At 42.2% G+C, this 14,570-nt stretch overlaps 1 long non-coding RNA gene across 3 annotated transcripts; it reads right to left on the bottom strand.

Moving 5' to 3' along the window:
- Positions 1-9,227: 9,227 nt before the first annotated feature.
- Positions 9,228-14,517, bottom strand: LOC140503744 (uncharacterized). 3 transcript variants are annotated; one of them, XR_011966856.1, is made up of 6 exons: positions 14,432-14,517; positions 12,348-12,484; positions 12,179-12,235; positions 11,894-12,053; positions 11,359-11,420; positions 9,228-9,826 (listed from the first exon to the last, which is right to left on the bottom strand). It is a non-coding gene; the product is annotated as an uncharacterized lncRNA (long non-coding RNA). The 3 variants fall into 3 exon arrangements; XR_011966855.1 differs by having other exon boundaries at positions 11,894-12,235; XR_011966854.1 differs by having other exon boundaries at positions 11,894-12,484.
- Positions 14,518-14,570: the final 53 nt, after the last annotated feature.

Raw genomic sequence — 14,570 nt, 5'->3', positions numbered from 1 at the left:
ATCAAAGGGTATGTACAATTTTATAGCTCTTTGGACAAAATTTCAAACTGCTCTCTAGAATGGTTGGATCAGTTCACAACTCCACCAATGGTGCATTAGTGTCCTAATTTTCCCACATCTTCTCCAACATTTATCATTTTTCTTTTCTGTCATATTAGCCAGTCTGATAGGTGTGAAGTGGTACTGTAAGAGTTTTAATTTGCATTTTTCTAATCATTAGTGATCTAGAGTAATTTTTCCATATCACTATAGATAATTTTGATTTCTTCATCTGAAAACTGCCTGTTCATTTCCTTTGATCATTTATTGGTTTGGTTAACATTAATTTTTAAAAATTTTGAATTCCAATTTCTGCCTCTCCCTCCCTTCCCCCTCCTTGAGAAGGCAAGCAATTTGATATAGATTATTAATGAGGTATTATGCAAAGCATGTTTCTGTATTAGTCATGTTGCAAAAGAAAACACAGAGAAAAAATCCCCGAAACAACTGCAAGAAAAATAAAGCTAAAAAAGTATGCTTTGATCTGCGTTCGGACTCCATCAATTCTTTCACTGGAGGTGGAGAGCATTTTTCATCCTAAGTCCTACAGAACTGTCTTGAATCACTGTATTACTGATAATAACTAAATCATTCAGAGTTGATCATTTGGTTTTTCTTATGAATATGATTAGACCAAAATGCCTTTGAGTGGTTATAGATCTCTTCTAGAAGGTTCTGCAAGTGTTCTAGTATTGATGCAACCAATACAATGTCATCCACAAGGAGGAACATCATTAGGCACTCATCTTCCATAGGGAATCCTTCATCATTCTGCCCTGGATTCTGTGCTATATCTCTTTTATGACTATGTTGGAACCCATTGCAGAGTGTGCATATAACTCATGTCTTCACTGATAAGAATGATCAGAGGGTCGTTGAACAAGGTAATCTCTGCCAAGGAGTTTCAAATAATTTTGAAGTGTGAATGGGAGGTTCCTTGTGGGAAGAGAGCCTTTAAGGAGACATTTTGCTCTATTGAAACAAAGGATTTTATTAGAAAAAAAATCAACAAATAGTAGACACAATAGGCTCTTATAGTTGTCAGATCTTTCTGTCAGTTTTGTAATTGTAATTGTAAATTCCACTGTGGAAAGTTGCTTTTGAAAGCCTGACTGTTTTCTATTGTTGTCCTCATTGAGGATGCTTTTGGTGTGTGTGGACTTGAACTTCATAAAAATTTCATATTGATGAGAAGTTGGGCATTAGTTTCATAGTAGTGACTTTCTTGGAGGGCTGAGGTGTTTTCCCCTATGCTTTTGGCATGTTTCCCTTTTCTCCTTCAAACACCTTGTGGGTCTTTTAATACCTGTACATTCATATCACTTTCTGAACAGAAACTCCTCTATATACCCTTGGTCCAAATCAGTTGCTTTTTCCATCCTTGCTCACTTTAATGTCCTTTGTACCCTCTCTATAGGCCCATCCATTTTTCAAGCCCAAGTGTGGGCTTACTGTCCCTGATGGTGAACAAAAGTTTGTTGTATAAAGATTTTCAGATCTTTCTCCTTTTTCTTCTGTTTTTTTCCCTCCCTTTGACCCATAAATGTCCTCAGTTTGCTTAATTTGCTTAGTTTCTTATCAGACTTTCTTTAAACTGGTTTTACTCCCTCCATTATTTCTTTGTTTTCAATGAAATGATAATGCTCATATATTTTAAACTAATGTCTTTGGATGCCATCTCTCTCAATAGGTAAATAAGTCAAATGCTTGTAAAGATACTTTTAAAAACTCTTCTGGTCTCTTTTTTATGGCGATTGAATTATATTAACTAAATTTTCATATGAAATTATTTTAGTCTGTGTCTATGTCCTTTTTCTTCTGTCCACACCCCATTTTTCAGCATTAAAATCTGTTTGAATATGTCAGGATTGAGACATTTCGATTGCATGCTACGTTCCATGAATTACAAGATCACTGTATGCTGAGTGTCTAAGTTTTGTGAATGTGTGAGGTCATAATCAGAGATTGGAGAGCTTAGACATGGGGTCCTAGAACTGCAGCTTTTGTAACATTAACATTCCACCCCATCCCTTTTGATTAAATTCTGAGCCTGGTCAGTACTGTTGTTTGAAATGGTAGCCTTCATGTCCATGGAGGAGAGTGGAAAGGGTAGTCCAGGTATCTTCAAGTTTATTTTGGAAGGTTAGGCACACATATGCTCTAGGGAGAATCTGAGACAGGGATCCTTTTCCCCTTCCTTTCAGAAGATTTAAAAAAATCTTATATTTATTTAACTACTTTTTTGGATTACATTTTGAATTCTGAGTTGTCTCTCTCCCACCCTTCCAATCCTATATTAGAGAAGGCCAACATTATATATGTACATATAAACATATATACATATAGAACTATACAATACATAATTCCATATATCAGTCTTTTTTCTGGAAGTGGATAGAATTTTCCTTCATAAGTCCTTCCTGGTTGATCCGAATGATCATATTACTCAGAATACCTTAGTCATTCACAGTTACTCTTTGGCAATATTGCTGCTACCATATATAATGGTTTCTTGGTTCTACTTTTTCACTCTACATTATTTCATGAAAGTCTTTCCATGTTTTTCTAATGACTGCTCATCAATTCTTACAGCACAGTAGTATTCCATCACAATCCTACATCACACCTTATCCAGTCATTCCCCAATTGATCGACATCTCACTTTCTAGTTCTTTACTACCACAAAGGGAACTGCTATAAATATTTTAGAAGATAGTTTCTTTTCCTTTTTCCATGATCACCTTGGGAAACAGACTTAATAGCGGTATTGCTGGGTCAAAGGGTATACATAATTTTATAACCTTTTAGGTATAATACCAGATTGCTCTCCAAAATGGTTGGATCACTTCACAGTTCCACCAACAGTGTATTAGTGTCCCAATTTTTCCATATCCTTTCCAATATTTATCATTTTCCCCTTCTATCATTTTAGCAGATCTGATAGGTGTGAGATGATACTTCAAGGTTGTTTTAATTAGATTTTTTTCTAATCAATAATTATTTACAGCATTTCTTCATATGGCTGGTTATCTGTCTATCCATTCACTCACCCACCTATCTCTCTCTCTCTCTCTCTCTCTCTCTCTCTCTCTCCATCTGTCTTTGATTTCTTTTTCCAGAAATTTCCTGTTCATATTCTTTGACCATTTATCAATTGGAGAATGATCCATATTCTTAAAAATTTGACTCAATTCTGTATATATTCAAGATATAAGGCCTTTATCAGGGAGATTTTCCATGAAGTCTCCCTCTCACAATTTTCTCCTTTCCTTCTAATTTTGGCTACATCTTTTTGATTTGTACAGCCCTCTTTGAAATAATATAATCAAAATTATCCATTTTATATCTCACAATGCTTTCTATCTTTTATTTATTCATAAATTCTTCTCCTATCCATAAATCTGATAGGTAATATATTCCATGTTCTTCTAATTTACTTATTTCATCTACTTTTGTGTCTAAGTCATTTAAATATTGGTGTGTACCTGGTTTCTAACATGGTGTGAGATATTGGTCTGTACCTAGTTTCTGCCAGACTGCTTTATAGCTTTCCCAGCACTTTTTTAAACCAAATAATGAATTCTTATCCTCAAAGCTTAGATCTTTATATTTATGAAACACAAGCGTACTACAATCACTTACTACTGTGTATTGTATACCTACTCTATTCCACTGATCCACTGCTCTGTTTCTTAGTCAGTTATCCCCTTATACTACAATTTTAAGATCTGGTACTGCTAGACCATCTTCCTTTACATTTTTTTCATTAGTTCCTTTGATATTCTCTACCTTTTGTTCTTCCAAATGAATTTTTTTATTGTTACTAGCTCAGTAACATATTTTTGGTAGTTTAATTGGGATGGCACTGAACAAGTAGATTACTTATTTTTGTTATATTGGCTCAGCCCACTCATGAATAATTACTATTTTCCCAATTATTTAAATCTGACTTTATTTGTATGAAAAGTGTTTTGTTTATATGTTTATATAGTTCTTGCATTTGCCTTGGCAGGTATTCTCCCAGGCATTTTATACAGTCCACAGCTATTTTAAATGCCATATGTCTTATTATTTCTTCTTGCAAGGCAGAGATTTTTAATCTAGGGTCCATAAACTTCCAGGTGACCATAGATAGATTTCAGAGGGTCTGTGAATCTAAATGGGAAAAGTTATATCTTTATTTTCACTAATTAAACATTTCCTTCAATTATTAAAAGGAATTCTGAAAAGGGATCCATAAGCTTCACCAGAGTTACAGAAGGGTCCATGACACAAAAGGGTGAAGAAGGCCTCATGTGAGGTTGCTTAATTGGTAGTTTAAGGGGCATGCCACCTGATGGCCAACTCAGCCATTGTAATCTCCTTTAAGATTCAAATTTCATGAGTGTTGTGCTGAGTTTCTGTAGGCTGGAGGTTTAAGGAAGGAAGGTAGATGATTTGGGTGGCTTACATTTACATGTTGCTGTAGGGTCATAAGTACCCATCCTGGACCCTCTTTTTCCTTCATATGTCTTCACTTGGTGATCTTATCAGCTTCCATGGGTTTAATGACCATGTCTATGCTGATGATTCTCCCTGCCCCAAACTCTGCCAACTGCCAATCTTGCATCTTCATCTGCCTTCCAGAGATTCTGAATTGGATGCCCCAGGGCATTTTAAACTCAGTGTAACCCAAGCCTAACTCATTATTTCTTTCCTACCTTCTGCCCTCTGATCTTCCCTGTTACTGTAGAAGGCAACACCCTTCTCCCAAGTTCCTCAGGCTCACAACCTGGGAGTCATCCAGGACTCCTCTACAACTACCCCAAGGGCAGCTAGGTTGTGCAGTGGGTAGAGCACCAGTGCAGGAGTGAGGAGCACTTGGGTTCAGATCTCACCTCAGACACTTGACACTCACTAGCTGTGTGTCCTTGGGCAAGTCACTTAACCCCAACTGCCTCATCCTGGGTCATCTCTAGTCATTCTGATGAATATCTGGTCACTGGATTCAGATGGCTCTAGAGGAGAAGTGAGGCTGGTGAGCTGCACAGCCCTCCCTCACGCAAAACAAAGTCAAGTGCAAGTCATGTCATTATTTCTCTGATGGCATGGTCTTCTTCAGCAACTAAGGACTAACACACACGCACATCTCCCCTGCTTCCATATCCAATCTGGAGCCAAGACCTGTAGATTTCATCTTTGCATCATCCCTGGAACCCATCTTCTTCTCTCCTCTGATGCTTCTCTCCCCCTGGGGCAGGTGTTTGTTACCTCACACCTGATCAACGCCTTTCCCAGGGTCCTGTCCCCATTTCTAGTGCCTTCCTGGCTATTTTCCTTTAGGAAAATCACTTTAGTGGCTGAAAAGAGGATGGACTGGGGTGAAGAGGGATTGGAGGAAGACAGATCCACCAGCAGCTACTGCAATAGTTCAGGAATGAAATGATGGGTTGCTGTGTCAGAGAACAGAGAAGGGTTAATAATGTATCATTTAAGTTAAAAAAGTAAGTATGGAGCTAAGCTCCCTTTAGAGCTACATTGTATCTGGAACTTGTGCCTTGTTACTGTAGCCCTGAACTCTATGGGCTATGTTCAGTGCCGAATTTTTTTCCTGGGAATGTAAGGATTTGCCTCAGGACTAGGTTTCCACCTAAAAAGAGAAAAAGAATCATTTGCTTCCATGCAAAAATACAGGCTAAGAAAACATCAAACATAGGACAGGCTTTATTTGACTCAGGAAAAATACACAAAATGCTCACACCACAGAAACAGTTCTGCCTACTCTCTTCTCTTTTCACTGGACTTCCCCAGGGATCTTCCTGACCTTCCTGACCTGTAATGTTACCTAAGGAGGGCCTGTGTACCCAGGACTGTGGGAGAAATCATGGCACAGTGGAGTCTGGGGAGACTGAGCCAGTCACTGAACATCTCTGAGCTTCAACTTTCTCATCTCTAGGATGAGGAAGATGGACTAGTGGGGCCTCCGAGGCATCTTCCAGTTCTTGATCTAAGACCTATGATGCCATCTACCCTCCAGTAAGGACCTTCATGGTCTACATGACTCCCTGAGAATGGAAGTTCCTTGAAGACAGGGACTGTCTTTGTATTCTCGCACTTGTATTTGTATTTTCAGTGTTTGGCATATACACATGTAATTAATATCTGTTGACTTGACTTGACTTGACTTCTTTCTGTCTTGGGTGGCAACTTGGTGGAGAGGCCACACATCTAGAGAAATGGACCTGCTTCCAAGGAGCTGAGAGCTTGTCTCTGTCCTTCTTCTCTCTATCTGTTCCTGGGCCTCCAGGTTCTGGACTTTGGTGAAGCTTGACCTTTAAAGACCAAGCTGAAAAGATATGAATTAACTATGAATTTTATCATCAATTTGGTAAAAATTGAGCTGCAGAAGCCCATTCCCAGTTGGCTCATGTTTGATCAGAGTTGTGCAGAGCACTGGACAGAAGATTATTCAGGGAAAAAAGGGACAGGGAAGATTCTTCTTGGGACAAGAAAAAAAAATTAGTCAGTCAGTTTCATTGTATTCTGCCCTAGTCACACTTTGGGGTATTTTTTTTAGTTCTGGTCTTTAGTTTTTAGTTTTTTTAGTTCATTTTAAGGAAGACAGCAAATGAGTTGGTGGCAAGCCATTGGGATGTTGAAGGGCCTTGAACATTTGCCAAATCAGGTGCAAATAATTAAAGAAGATTTAAGAAATACACAGTAGTTGTTTTCAGTCAGGCAGTCAACAAGCATTTATTAGGAATTTATAGGTGCAAGAACTGAGAGAAATGATTATTAAATAATAAATTATTGGGAAAATCCAGGGTTTTTTCCCTTCCTATATTCTCATTCTATACTAGGCCAAACCAGCATCTGAGGGACATTGTCAATAATGAGATTAGGTTAACTTTCTCCTCAGTCTTGTTCAGATCCCACCCAACTGGGGAAACTCATTGTGTTTTACTCAGGACTGGACAGTGTGGCTTCAGAAAGGGCTGAGGAACAGTCAATATGGTATTTGCTGCCCAACAAATCCAGGAGATATACCAGGAGCAGAACAGAGGTCTGCACACAATGTTTGTAGATCTGACCAAGGCCTTTGACACTGTTAGTCGTGAGGGCTTATGGAAAATGGCGCCAAAATTTGGTTGTCCAGAGAAGTTCATCAGTATTGTTGGTCAATTTCATAGTGGCGTGTTCGCCTGGGTTCTGGATAATGAACTATGCTCTCGTGCCTTTCCAGTCACCAATGGAGTGGAACAGGCTGTGTGCTTGCTCCCATGCCTTTTCCACATGATGTTTTCAGCCATGTTGTCAAATGGTTCAGTGAGGATGAACAAGGACTCAAGGTCAGCTACCATACTGATGGCAAATTCTTCAATTTGAAAAGGTTACAAGAAAAGACCAAAGTGGAAGGAGTGTTGGTGCATGATTTTCTGCTTTCAGATGATTGTGCACTCAGTGCAGCCTCTGAGATGCCACAAAGTACACATTGACCATGAGGTTGACACACATTGCCAGAGCTAACTTAGTGTTTAGGAGACTCCAAAGAAAAGTTTGAGAGAGAAGAGGTATTAGACCTACTACCACACTGAAGGTCTACAGAGCCATTGTGCTGACCTTCTTGTTGTATACCTGTGAAACATGGACAGTCTATCAGAGCCATGCCATGAAAATGAATAGCTTCCATTTGAACTGTCTTAGGAAGTTTCTGAGGATCATCTGGCAGGATAAAGTACCAGACACCAAGGTCCTTGCTCGAGCTGGCTGTCAAGCATTCAAAGTATACTTCAGAGAGTGTAACTCTGATGGGCTGGCCACGTAGTTCAAATGCAAAATGTATGCTTGCCAAAAAAGCTGTTTTATGGAGAACTCACATGGAGCAAGTGATCACATGGTGGTCAGAAGAAGTAATACAACTACATTCTTAAGATCTCTCTTAAGAACTTTGGAACTGATGGTGTGACTTGGGAGACACAGGCATAGGACTTCTAAGCATGGCGTTCTCATATCAGAGAAAGTGCAAAGAAAAATTGTAACAGTTCAAAGGAAACTCAGAAGATGCAAGTTTAGAGTATCTACCCCAAATGTTCACATTTATTATTCATGCCCAATCTATGGTAGAACATTCAGAGCTTGTACTGCTCTGATCAGCCACGTTGAAGGTTAACTCTAGCACAGTGATGTCATTTTGGTCCTCCTTGAGAAGTAAGGACAACAACCACTCAGCATTGGGTGGGTGGGATTTTTTTTTGGCTTGATTTTCTAAGGCTAGGGGGTGGTCTTAGAGCAGGAGTAATTAAAGTCACGTTCAGCATCTCATTAGAATAGGTCCACTTCATTATAATATTCAATCTCTCTCATTACTTGTTAACCAATCAGATTTGATTGCCACCCTCAGGAACACCTACTTTTCCAGGGGCATATAAATATTGACTGGATTCCATGAGGGGCCTTTGACATTTGAGAATGTCACTGATCCCTTTTATTGATTATTTGCTATCATGATTAATGAAATGATTAATTACCCAGGAACTATGTCTCTTGAATTTTTTATACATCACAGTATAAACCTGTAATTAAACAGTAATTAAACCTGAGAAGCTGGATTCTATGGAGTGTTGAATAAAGAATAAGCAGACTGGGATGGCAGGAGGGGGCCACTTTCTGAAGAGCTTTAAATGCCCAACAGGAGAGCTTATATTTGATTCTGGAAGTAATCAGAAGACATGGGGGTCTTTTGAGCACGGGGTCAGACCAATGCTTCAGAAAAGTTACTGGCAACTGTGTGGAAGATGGATTGTAGTGGTAAAGATGTGAGGAACAGAGACCAGTTAGAAGTCTAATGCCTTCTAATATAAGATGAAGGGAGCCTGCCTCAGGGTGGTGGCAATGTGGGTGGAGAGCAGGGGATTTACGCGAAAGATGTCATGACTGTAGAAATAACAAAATTTGGCAATGAGATATATATGGGAGGGTGAGTGAGAGGGAGAAGCTGAGAACAACCCCAAGACTGTAAGGCTGGGTGACTGGGAGGATGCTGTTAACATCAACAATAAATAGGGACAAGGGAAGATGGGAGGTTGTGAGGGGAAAGACGAGTTCTGTTAAGATTTGTTGAATATGAGATATCTGTAGAACCATTTTGAGATGTCTTTGGTATACATATAATTTTACCATTTATTAAAGACAAGAGCAAATTTCCATGCTGGACATGATTGTTTATTTTTACATAGAGAATTAAATCTTGGTGGAATATTTGATGCTGCAGAATGGAGAGCTTCTTCAGCATTTTTCAGATTGATCGATGCTTTGATTTTCTAATCGTCAATGCTGTGTTCAGAACCAAGGATGAAGTGAAGTCGTGTGATGTGGCATGGGCAAGCACTGCCAGAAACACCTCGGATTCATGACGCATTTCATTTGGAATTAATTTTTGGTCATTGTGTGTTCAGAAAACTTTTACTGTTGCCAAATTTTTCACAATCCTAGAATTCAATTATGGGACCCCATTGTGGGGTTGCAACTCATAGATTAAGAAGTGCTATAGACTAGTCTGCTTCTGCATGGTCCCTAATACTCCTCTCATTTTACGGATGAGGGAACTGAGACTCAAAGAAATAAAATGAGTTGCCCACAGTCACATAGCTACGTAGGAGAGTAGTAATTTGAACCCAGGTCTTGTGACCCCAGAGTCAGGGTTTTTCCCATGACACCACACTGGTTGGTTCATTGCTTTTCATCTAAAGGGGCCTGAGGCTGGTCATCACATTCCTTTCTTGCCTCCCTGAGCTCACTTGGCCCAGACCTGCAGGGACAGAAGAGGGCTGGCATTAGTAGCTTCATAGGACCGAGAGAAGTCCTGCCCACGGCTGCAGTCTGTCTCTGCTGCCCCAGGCTCTTGCAGAAGCCTAGAACTGTAGAATGTTGAAACTCGTCAGCTTGGCATTCAAGGCCCTCCTTGGTCTTTTCTTGTCCTTATCCCATGTGCTCAATACTCTGGGTGGCTCTCTACATCTTAACAGGACCTGTACTCTCCCACTGCTGAGCCTTTGTTCACACAGTTCCCCCAGGGATGACCTTCTTTTCCAGCTTCAGCTGCAACATTGCTACCTGCTCCTTAGAGCCCAGCTCAAAGGTCACCTCCTCTAGGAAGTTGACCCTGATCTCATCCAGCACTTTATACCTGTCTAATGCACTCAGTAAGTAGCTGGGTGGCTCCATAATGCGAAGTATGCTGGACCTGAAGTCAGGAAGCCTCTTCTTCCTGAATTCAAATCTGACCTCAGACACTTACTAGCTGTGTCACCCTGGGCAAGACACTTCACTCTGCCTCAGTTTCCTCATCTGTAAAGTGATCTGGAGAAGGTAATGGCAAATTGCTCCAGTAATTTTGCCAAGAAAACACCAGATAGGGTCATGAAGAGTCAGAGGGTACCCAAAGGGGGTCACAAAGAGTTGGACACAACTGAACAGCAAAAATGAAGATACTGTATATTATAATCCTTTCTGTGTGTTTCTTATTCCCTGATTAGAGTGTGAGCCACATCGGGCCAGAGAAAAGCTCCTCTCTAAATTGTTGCTCAGTGCCCTGTGTTCTAGAAAATTGTTTGTTGAAATAAATTGAACTGAATTGAATTTCTGAGTGAGGAAGGACCTTAGAGATAAGTTAGTCCAACCTGCTCAGAAAAGGAAAGCAATTTATCTGAAGGATCACAGGAAGTTGATGCAGGACCAGACTCCTGACCTCCTGGGTGCCAGGGAGTGAGCTCCACTTTCTCCAGCTGTGTCTTAACTTAGTCTAAGTTAAACCTCAGTTTACCCTTCAGTCTTCTCCCTGTGGTTTGCCCCATTCTTTTCTGGTCATTCCCAGTTCATCCTTTCCCACCTGGCCTGGAGGCTAGACATGGAGATGGTCCGGTCCAGACATTTAGAGGCGGTCCACCCTTGTGGGAAAGATGCTAGCAACTGACAAGCTGCTATTTCTGGCTGGAACAAGGACAGACACCCAATGGACTCCTTTAATATGAGAGGGGTGCAATAAGATCATGTTCAGGTCCTTTTCAGTTCTGCTGATCTCTCTCCTGTTTCAAAGTTCCTTCTCAGCCTTGACACCCCTTGTTCTGAGATCCCTCCCAGCCCTGGCGTTTCCCATTCTAAGCCTCCTCTCAGCCCTGACATCACCTGTTCTAGGGCCCCTTCCAGCTCTGACATTCCCTGTTCTGAGGCCCCTCTCAACTCTGACGTTTCAAGGTTTAAGTTTTCCCCCAACAAGGACATCTGATGCTCCATATTGTAAATTGCTTTCCAGATACCCTCCCCTTTCTCCTCTGCTTTTACCTCATGGGCCGAAGGGTCTTTGAAGCTCACAAGCAGCCCCACCTTTACTCATTCTTCCTTTCCTGCAAAGGAGAGAGGAGAGGGAAGTTAGAGATGGAGAAAGAGGGAAGGGCTCTTCTCTTCAGTCCCTAACTGGGACTGTGAAAAGAGAAGAGGTCTTCTGGGTCCAGTACGAACTGAGACAACCTTTGCTTTTTCATGGCAGGGGAGAGGACTTCTACCTCTTGGTAGAAGAGTTGGACCATTTGAAATCTGTTGGCAGTGCATGGTTCTACCTAGGTTATCTCAGAGATAGAACTAGGGTGCTGCAATGGGGCTTGGCCTCAAGGTAGCAAAATTCATAGGGGCTATGTCATGAAAAGATGAGTTATTCTATGACAATGACATTGATAATCAGTTCAAGGTCTCCTGGCTCACCCCCATGAGGGATGCTTTACAGAATTTTCCATGACATACCCAGCGCCAGGAGGATGGCTGCTTTGGCATGTCCCAAGAATGCCCACTAATTACCCGATGAAAGAGAAGTCTTCCTTACTTCAATACCTTCCTCTTGATTACAGAGCATGTTATGAGTGCGATGGAGGATCCTATCCCTGCGATTCCTGCAATGGTCAGGAGGATGGCGGGAACCCCAGAGAGGGCATAGTTGGGTCCAGGTTCTATGGGCTTTGTGTCAGTATCCTCTGAAGGGGGATCTAGGGAATGAGGAGACTCATGGAGTGAGGGCCTGGGGATGCTGCAGCCATTCTCCCTGCCCCCTCCCCCACCAGCCACAAGCAGACAAAAGCAATGGCAATGTCACAAGAATGTGTGTCCAGACCTTTGCCTGAATTCTGGTCCCAGGGACCTTCCCTTTGGTTGACTTTGGTTCCTTAATCTGTAACAATTCAATTCAATCCAATGAGTGAGGATCAAGCCCCTACTGGGTGCTTAGCACTGGAGCTAGGCACTGGGCATAGAAAGATGGAAAAGAACCGATCTCTACTTACATTCTAGTAGACAGTGAGATATGATTTCATACACATGGAAGCTGGGGTTTCACTGGCACAGGGAACTCCCAGGTCAGGAAACTCCCTCCACCAATGCTGATTGGTATCTTATAGTCCCAGAGAGGTACCTGTGGGCACTAAGAGGTTGAGTAACATGTGTCAGAAGTGAGACTTGAACCCAGGTCTTTTGGTTTGCAAGATCAGCTCTCTATCAGCTGTGGCATGCTAGCTTGTGGAAACTAAACCAACTTAAAGAAATGTGGGAGTGGGGTGGAGGGACCCAGAAGAGCCTTGTATAGGAGGTGGTCCTAGAATGGAGGCTTGGAAGGAACAGGAGGAGGTGAGGAGGTAGAGTGTACCAGTTATGGAGAACAGCTTGGGCAAAGGAGTGGTGATGGGAGATGATGTGGTTTGTCCTTCCTTCTAGAAGAGGACCTGTGACATGAGGGAGGTGATGCCATGGCATGTGGGTGAATTGGTTTGAAGTGAAGGAGGGATGGGCAAAGTCACCAGCCTCACTCTCTCCTCTGGAGCCATCTGGGCCCTGTGGCTAGATGTGGGTCAGGGTGACAATGACTTCTTCCTGAATGGAGGTCTTTAGGGAGAGAGCAGATGGTTACTTACTGAGGGTGTTGCAGAAAGGATCTCTGGTTAGTTATGAGCTGGATATTACATTTCCAAAGGCCTTTCCAATGCTAAGATTTCTTATTCTGGCATTCAAGGCTCTCCACCTTCTGGCTTCCTGTTTTATTTCCAACATTCCCCTTCTCTCAGCTTAAGGTAGCTAAAGGTTCAGGACCTTCATCACCTGGATGACCAAAAGTCTCCTAATTGGTCTCTCTGCCTCCTGACTCCCTCCTCTGTGATACATTCCCCATGCAGCTGCATTCCCCAAACCCAGTCAGACCATGGCAGTCCTTCACTCAAGAAACTTCCATAGGGACTCCACATGGCCCTTAAGAGAAATGCAAGGACCTTGTTTTAGCATGTAAAGCCCTTCACAATCCAGCTCTAGTCTGTCTTCTCACTCTTCCTCACTACTCTACTGCTCTCTGTGCTCTGGCCAAATCTGACCTGTTTGCCATTTCCCATCTCCAGCCTCCTTGCCTTTGCATAGGCTGTGCTCTCCCCTGTCCCTGTCCTGGAATGCTCTCTCTCCTCACCTCCCTTTCTTGCAACATTTACTCCTCCCAGGGCTCAGCTCAAGTGCCACCTTCTACAAGTGGCCTTTTCCAGATTCCTCCCAGTTTTTAGTCTCCTCCGAGTCATCTGGCATTTATTTTCTATACATTCCCTATTTGCTGATTTGTGAGCATGCTGCATGCCTTGTTGGGCGTTGTAGTTTTCTGCAAAGAATGCTGGCTTTGGATTCAGAAGATCTGGGTTCTAATCCCAGCTCTGCTGCTAATTTGCTACCTGTGTGACTGGGAAAGTCACTTAACCATTCTGCACCTCAGTTTCCCCATGGGATAACCTCTGAAGTCCCAAGGCCACTCACGATCATGGGATGGCAGAGTTAGAGCTGGAGGGAAACCATCTTGTCTATTTTCTTTATATGACAGAGGAGGAAACTGAGACCCAAAGAGGTCAAGGTAGGTATTCCAGGTCACATCGCTAGTGAGAAGGATTCACACCTGGGCTCTCTGACTCCAAACCCTTTTCAGTGTATGACAAACCTCTCTCTCCACTCAGCTCTCTTGACCCTGACTGCTTATAGTAATCACTTGGCACTGGATTTAGACCTCCAGGTGTTGTTAATAATATTGGGTGGGGCAAGTATTAAATCACTTTTACAGGTGAAGAAACTGAGGCTGAGAGAGGTTAAATGACTTGTCCACAGTCTCTCAGCCGAAAATTAACAGAGGTAAGAGTGGAACCCTAGTCTTTTGACGCCAAGCCATGATGCCAACTGGACATGTGTGTGTTTCATCTTTCTGAGGAGAGGATGAAGATCATGCCTTGTGTTGCTTTCCCCCCTCCCACAGCAGCTAACGTGGGCATCTTGAACACAAAGGGGGCTTGGAAAAGGGTTATTCATTGATTTGGGGCTGGGCTGGAGGGGTGATCATCAATGATGAACTCACTGGGCAGGCACACTTGGATGGGATGGGAGATGTTCAGGCCCACGCTGTTCTCAGCCGTACACGTGTAGTTGCCCAGGTCCTTCTGGGTCAGTCTCTGGATAATGTATTTGTCATGGATGCCACACACGCTGCCATTAAG

Source organism: Notamacropus eugenii, chromosome 5, assembly GCF_028372415.1.
Source record: "Notamacropus eugenii isolate mMacEug1 chromosome 5, mMacEug1.pri_v2, whole genome shotgun sequence".
NCBI lineage: Eukaryota > Metazoa > Chordata > Mammalia > Diprotodontia > Macropodidae > Notamacropus > Notamacropus eugenii.
The sequence above is the reverse complement of the archived record's forward strand: the minus strand, read 5'-3'. Positions and strand labels throughout refer to the sequence as shown.